This window comes from Cyclopterus lumpus, chromosome 6 (assembly GCF_009769545.1).
Source record: "Cyclopterus lumpus isolate fCycLum1 chromosome 6, fCycLum1.pri, whole genome shotgun sequence".
Taxonomy (NCBI): domain Eukaryota; kingdom Metazoa; phylum Chordata; class Actinopteri; order Perciformes; family Cyclopteridae; genus Cyclopterus; species Cyclopterus lumpus.
Genome location: NC_046971.1, coordinates 20,442,270 through 20,450,459, shown reverse-complemented (window position 1 = coordinate 20,450,459; position 8,190 = coordinate 20,442,270).

Genomic DNA, 8,190 nt, shown 5'->3' with positions numbered 1-8,190 from the left:
AGCTGATAATGGGATCTCCCTGCTGCATCATCACCACCATGAATTGTTTTCTGTAGTCTTTAATGCAGCCTGTAAGCATGTTCACTGTCAATCAGTCACGAAAGAAGCATTTTGATCTTTTTCAGAATTACAGATTAGAAAATGTCTGCACATCCTGCGTTCAAATCCTATTTAAATTATAGCCGGATTAACTGCAAAAACTACCCTAAGCTACTGCAAGTATGTGAACTGGTAAACAAGAGCTATACCTGTTAAACAAGACCATGTTAGCATCATCAATGCTATGCTAAGATGTTAGCATTAGCGTTTAGCTCAACGCAACGCTGTACAGCCTGACAGCAGCAGTTTGTTTTTTTAAATATCTTAATCTGAGAAGTAATTATAGGAGTCAAATTAATTTAGTTTGGTTATCAAAAGAACAATATTTCCCTCTGTATTGTAGTGGAGACTGAAATGACATTACTCAAACACACTACTTAAAAAGTGTACGCACAGTAACGTAGTAACTTTAATTGGACCTTAGTAGCTTTCACCTGCTGTTAAACGTCTGATGCCATATTGGAGACACAGTTGGCAACATTTTCAAAAATGGAAGAAAAGCTTTGTGTTTATAAGGCTGTAGGGACAAGAGAGGAAGTAGATCATCGGGGCCCTGGTCCGACCCTGAGCCTTTCTAATAAGCTTTACCTTCCTATGACTGTCTCCTTCAGGCTAGTCAAAAGGTTTATGTAGCTCATTGATGGTCAGTCAGCAAGTGGCCCTGCGTCAGTTGCTGGGGATAAAACTATAATCAGGATGGGATGGGTGATGATGGGGAAAAGAGATGACAAGGTGTAGGAGGGAGGAGGGGACTCTAGCTGCCACACCTTTAAGTGCTCTGTGCATGTAGTAAAACAAATGATCTCCTTTTTGACACAGTATACAGCCCAAAAAGATTCCCTTCTTTAGTAGAAAAGCTGAGTGTAACAAAACAATAGTAGATTACAAACTACAAATCGTGATCCAGATGAAAACACATATGTCGTGGTTTGTAACTGGAAGAAAAGGGTTTCCTTTCTATCTCGAATCCCTGAAGTCTGTTTTCAGCACTTGCTTGTGGCTGTTATTCCGGTGTGAGGGGGAGAGAAACAGTTGATAGGTTAGAGGGATGATGTCCTGGCGATACGTTTCTCTGCTGTTAATCTGCGATGGCTCACAGTCCGGGATTGTGCCTTGACCTTCAGGTTGTGCTGGGTAATCCCGTTAGCCCCAGGCAGCCACTGTGGAAATCCCAGCAGACCTGTGCTGGCTGTGCCGCACTCTGGATCTCTACACCGCCGGCATGCAGAACCACCTGTAAACACGCAGGTAAGACAAACAAGTCTTAGTCATTCTGTACAGAGAACAGACAGATGACTTGGGTGGTGAAATGATTACCTGACTGCTTGCTGTGATGACCTGTGTCTTGGTAAAGAGACAGTGGGTGAAGTTGATGAGTATGTATCATAAATGTTGATGTTATTAGATGTTGTTTTACAGCTTCTGATTTGCTTTTTTGACAAAGTCTGTCCTGCCAAGTTTGATCTGAGGACAGAAAGGCTTCAATGCGCAAATCGTTCCTAAATTAAAAACACAATCCGTGGACAAGGAATTAAATCCGTGGGGTGTCCTTCCACTGATTTTATGCTCTTTTGATGACTGAGAATGATCTGGTGTGAAGAGGACATATGCCAGGAGTTGATCCCGGTCTTAAGCAGCGAAGAAGGCTGTAGATTAGTTGAGGGACAGAGCTACAGTATTTAATCCAATGCAAAAAATGTGGGATTAGGCCAGAACAGATCTGATCTCACACACTGTGATCACAACAACAGCTCAAACCGCTCCGCAAAGAAGCCTTGCATGTGGATTTTCTTTGAACCGATTCCCGATAGAGAACCAATCCTACAGCTGAAACATGTGATAACTCCTGAGAGCTGTGAAACTTCCCTTTTCCCCTTGCACTGTGTCTAGAGTACACATTTAGCTGCAACAGACATTTGACCATGAATAAAGCGATGGATTATTGGAGAGAAGTCACTGTTGACATTTAGAGTTTGTTTTCTAAATTCATTGTATATAAAATAAGGTGTATAGTGTATAGACAGAAGCATAGATTATTATTTAGGCCTTCCTGGCCTCATCGATACAATACATGTCTTGTTGGCTCAGGACAGACATTGGATCTATGACGTAGACCTCACTTGTTGCCCGGGGGAAGTAGCTGGTGATGCTTTGTGAAACCTTTTCTCTGACATCGGTCCCGATTGCCCTCGACCTTTCTGCTGCGGTCAGTTAGCAGGACATCTTGCAGGTTCAGGGGCTCTTTGCTGAAGTGGATTATCTCAACAAGTTGATAAATTGTCACAGCGGATACTACTACAGCTTAAGGACAAGTGGCACTCTATGCTGGCTCTGGAAATAATATCTCTTTTTTATTTTTTTTGTATTCAATTCTTATCTTGAATCCATGCACTGGGCCATGTGACATTTATGTTTCCTTGTACATTCGTGACAGTCTGTCCCCTGTGGATGCTGTTGGTAAAGTGGTGCAGTGCTGCCTGAGATCACCTCTGCCCCTCTGCCTTTTGGTCTCTGACTTCTGATGTCTAGCTCTTCTCTGAGAAACTAAAGAAGGCTCTTTGATTAAATGTGAAAGAAATAGTCACGACAGTCGAGAGAGAAATTTCAGGTTGGCAAAATGTTGCCTGAGATAAAAGCAGAGATAAAGCAGGTGAACGTCCTTCACCAGAGCTCATTAGCTCCAGTTAAGGGTTTCTGTGGTTGACAAATTAAGTGGCTGCTTTCCTGAAGATATTAAGAAAGAGTTATTATGAATTTATCAGCATTATCATCACCATTATCAACAATGGTTGATGAAGGGCTTTTGAGAGGATAACTATGTGTGTGTGTGTGTGTGTGTGTGTGTGTGTGTGTGTGTGTGTGTGTTGAACAGGATGTTTAACTGGGTGGTGAAAGTGGTCCCCCAACTCCCTGAAGCTCCTGAAACAGATGACGCTGCTAATTCCACAGGGAAGCGTCATCCACAGAATAACACTGACGAGAATTCAGAGGACAGGTAAACGTTTCTTTACACTACTTTCTTTGTTTGCCTTAATGAGTGTGTGTGTGTGTTAAATTACTGTCTTTCTTTACCTCCTCTCCAGCCAGGCCCAGACTGGAGTTTTAGGCTGGCTGTCTAATGGGTTCGTCAGCGCTCTGCCTCAACCTTCTAGTTCCCCTCTACTCAGCCGGTCCAACTCTGAAGCCAGGGTGAGTGTGTCGGTGTTGGGGTGAACATGTTGCCTGTTCAGGTGGACATCAGGTCTTATCCAATAAGAAAAACATGTACAGTATGTATGCTAGTAAAGGATCACACTGATAAACTGATGGTCAATACTTGGCTTTTATGAAATGTCAGGAGTCAGCCCGTCATGTTCTCCCTAAACACAACTACTTCAAAGTCAGTTGAACCTTTGGACAAAGGATCACATTTTGATTTGTAATTATGGCTAATGGATACAAAAAGAAAAAAGGAGGATGGGAGATTTGCAGTAAACTCTCTTTGACTTCTCATTCTCTATTTCTTTCTTTGCCCAAACCAACAGTCAGGAGAGAATGGAGAAAAGGTACAGTGTGCTTAGATAACAACGCATATTTATTACTAAATACATTCTTGAAAGGTAAATTACATGTGTTCATTATTCCAGGTCTGGAGTGATAGGCTGGGTCACTCAGGGTCTGACCAAGGTGTTTGCCTCAGCCTGATGACAAGTACAAAGAGATTGACAACGATGAGGAACACACCGAGGTGAGACAAGAGGACTTCATTCTAATACAAATTCAACTTTAAGATTATACAGATTAAACTAATAAACTACAGGTAGTAGACTAGAACAGAACGTTTCTCTCCAGAAAGCAAGCCTCCGACATCATAGGAACAGTGTGTTTTATGTCAGTTAAAGCTCAAGTAATTCAGCCAAACAACAACAAGAAGATCTTTGTCTTGGAACTGTGTGACTCAATACTGTCCCCACAGGCGTAGAAGACTAATCGTGTGGGATTAGGTTTCTGAGGGCGTCTGCAGGGGGTTTAGCCAGGTTAAACTCCTCCATTAACTTCACTGCATTTAAACCAGCCTCTTCATGTGGCAACCCTCTTACCTGGATCCCCAGGCCTCTGCAGGCGTCACGTAATCCAGGCATTTAACATCATGTTGCCAAAAGATGTTAAATATTTATATGAAGTATTAGTCCAGGAGAAAATCACAGAATTTAGCTCTGGCCCATAAGGGGCCCTGCTTGGCACAATTTTCACTCCACATGCTGTACTAGGTGTGGTCATAAAAGAGGCCCATATGTGAAGTTTATTTCTCCAATGAGCACCATTTGTAGCCCAATCTGAGCACATCTGGACTATTGTGTGGACAAACAGATAGCAGACAAACTTCTGTGGGGATCGCATTGACATTGGATATAAAGTAAAATGATAAAATATCAACCAACTAATGTGCACCGAGAAGAATGTAATAAACGTAAGAAAATGGTATAACCATAATCTGTCGGCTTAATTTAATCTCTTTTGTCCTAGATCCATGAAGTAGAAACAATGCCAGGTATGTTTCTTGATCATTTGTCGAACATGTTTTGCCTTTTTGCACAAAAGTCATGTTTGAAAGTCCAAATGATGTTAGCTTATTTTATTAATTTCTTTGAATGATTAAATATCAATAATGAACCATCCTGACTGCTGAGCTGATCTGCTGTGTGATTGGTCTGCCTGTCTGTCTAGATTTTGATCCCCTCCCACACATCCCAGTGGTGGAGATTGTGTCAGATGAAGAGTCGGAGGTAGAGACTCCTCAGTTCTCTCCAAAGTGAGTACAAAAACACCTTTACTGCATCCTCACACACCAACACACACCAAACAGCACCTGGCATTTGATGGATTCCTTTGTTTTGAGCAGTCCAAAGTACATCAGCTGGATTTCAATGGACAATCTGAATCAAACACACACACACACACACATTAATACAGGTAGTTAAAAGAACGCTAAACATGTAATGGGCTAACGTTTCTTTTTTCTGCTGCAGTGTGGTGAACTGGATAAAGTGGATGGTCCCTCAGTCAATTATAGTGCCCCCTGGTGTTGTACCCATTGAACCACCGACTAAGGCATCCCGTTCCTCTCTGGACAAAAGTACACACACACACACACACACACACACACACACACACACACACACACACACATTAATGTACATTGGTCCCAATGCACTCCACATGGGCACATGTTTTTCCACAGCACACACCGACACACTCTGGCATGGACGTACGCAACAGAGACACTAACATCTCTGTTGCTCTTATTCTGACTTAATGGGATGGATTCTTGCTTTGTCCGCTGATGTCTTTCTCTTCTTTCCAGTTTTATCTCCACCACCCGAGTCTCTCAGTGGAATCTCACTGGATACTGACAGCAAGGCCTCAGCGTAGGTTTTATCCATCACTGTGCTTTTTTTATCACTCTTCTCATCCAAGACAACATACAAGATCAAATGACACTTGCATGGGGAAAAAACGTTATTACAAATATTAGCTAGCTTGCAAAGCTTGGCCAGTTGGAGCAAACAAAGCTTTAGACCTGAGAGTTGTCATTGGCTGAACATTCATCCATCCATCTTACAACAGTACATGGACAACTGATATATCTACACAGACAGGCTTTACTGATGTTTTCCTTGCAAATGTCCTTCATAATTAAAGAGACTGGGATGTTGCAAAACAATAAAATGTATAACTTGTGTCTAAAGGGTGATACAGCTGCAGTGCATGCTGTTCATTAGTTTGTCTCTTGACAGTGTGGTTGGCTGGTTCGTGTCAGGACTGGGCCTGAAGATGCCTCAGCCTGCACTTCCATCCAAAGATAATGCTGAGGTAACTTTTGGGAATACAGAAATACTTTCGTACTGCTTCTCCTCTTGTTGTTCAACCCTTCAAACTGTCTTTTTCTGATTTGCGTTGACAGATATTTTTCTAGAACTACATTTATAGCGATTCAACTCATTCTATATATTTTAATTTTTGTTTAACTTTTTTTCTCAGGGTGCAGCTGAAGTTTTACAGAAAGGTGAGTTTAGGTTTTATTCACTTAATAATACTTTCCTGAAGTCATTCAAAACCTTGTGCGTGCCCTTTTCTTGTCAGTATCGCTGTTGCCGGATGCCGCAGTTCACAGTTCACAGTTCACAGTTCACAGTTCAATCAAGTGTGTTTCAGTCAGAAAACATCTCTTTACTAACTTTGGGTGCATTTTATTCAAGTCATTATTTATTTCCCTCCCATTTGAGTAACTCCCGTGGATCTGTGTAACATGTGTAACGTTTTTTACACGTGTTTTCCGTTGAAGCACCCTCTTGTTTTTCGCCCCATAGTTTTTGAAGAGGTGTTTTGGTCGGACGGTCGGAGCATAACTCAGTCCCTCTTCTCCTTCTGTTTCAGGGGGGAAGGCGCTGCGAGCCCCTTAAACAGCAGGAGGAGACGACTGGGGGGCGCTCTGATTCCCAGACAGACAAATACTAAAATACATATTGTACTGTTGGGAGAGCTACAGGTGCTTTGCAGCATGCAGCTCAGTACAGATCTAGGCAGCTGTAAAATAACACAAGAATATAGAGATATATTCAACTCACCTTACTGTACTTTCTACAGTTCAAATGAATGTATTACAACTTAAATGTGTGCACTGATGTCGAACTAAAAAGTGTATTCTATAATATGTCGCTAATTAGATTAGTTTTTGTCTTTGTGATTTTAATTTTGCACATGTTCTGTTTGACACAGAAACATTTAGTGAATGCCATTTATTTGAAACGACTGCAGGTTTCATTAATATCTTATGTGACTTTATTGTGCTTTAAGCTATGGCAAAGTACCCTTTATATTCATGTTGCCATTTTCATTTGTCTCTTTTTACGGTACAGCAACAGGAGATAAAAAAAAAGATGATTCACTGGTCATTCATTGAGACAAAAGAATAATCACAGTGCAATTTGTTTTCCTCATACAATTAACAGAAATCTGTAACTAATAATAAAATGGCAGCTATGTTAATTTATTACTTTGTTATTTTTGGACACAATATAAACGATATACTTTAAAATGTATTATATTATTAATTTATTTATATATATATATATTTCCCACTCATTAAAAATCTGCTAATTATTGTGCTCCTAGAAAGTTGTGTTGAGTTGGGTCTTGATCATGTCACCGTTTTAGTGAGCTTTTCCACAGTATATTAGAGGTTGACTCACAAACAGACATACGTGTAAGAGTAGTCCAATTTGATTAGTTTCTATGTTGAACTGTGAAATGTGGCCCGGGGATTTGGTGTGCTGTTGTTTCAGAAGGTTTGACATTGAACATATGTTGACTGGGTGGTAGAACACATTCATGTAATTACACACTGTGATGTTAGGATACTGCACGACTAATAAAGATTCAATGTGAAATGATGTCATGTGGTTGTCTTATCAATAACACCTTCCATTACCTCCTGAATATTCTTCATATGTGAGTGTGCATGTACTTGAGTACTGCACCTGCAGTCCTTCCTGCAATCCGTTTTAGTATGTACAGTAGATATACAAGTCAGAATTTTCAAATCCAGCCTGTAACGTGTCTCTGTTTTTTCTTCATATTCTCCAAACCCAAAACCAAATCCATCACCAACATTTCCAATGACAACCACATATCCCTTCTTCCACACAAATCGGCGCTTGTCACCCTCTTGCAGCTTCAATCAAACTCACTCCTGACATGGTGCTAGAAGACGTGGACTCAGACAACGAGGACCAGCAGAAACATAAAGCTCGGCCCACATCCCTCACTCCACTATCACAGACGGCAAACCAACAGCAGGAAGCGACACAGCAGACACAGTCCAACCCAGAGCCAGAGTCGTCAGAGAGTGGAGGAAGATCTCAAGAAGACGCCGAGACCCAGACGGGCCGCTGGACGCCGTTCATCGAAGACATCAAGAAAGAGGCTGAAGGTGTTGCTTTGGCTACCATGGAGGAACGGTAAGACGGGTGCAGTGCAAGAGAATGGAGGTGGTCAGAGCTGCAGTCCTTGACAATTTTAAAGTCACTTCTGCTGAATGTAAATGCCTCT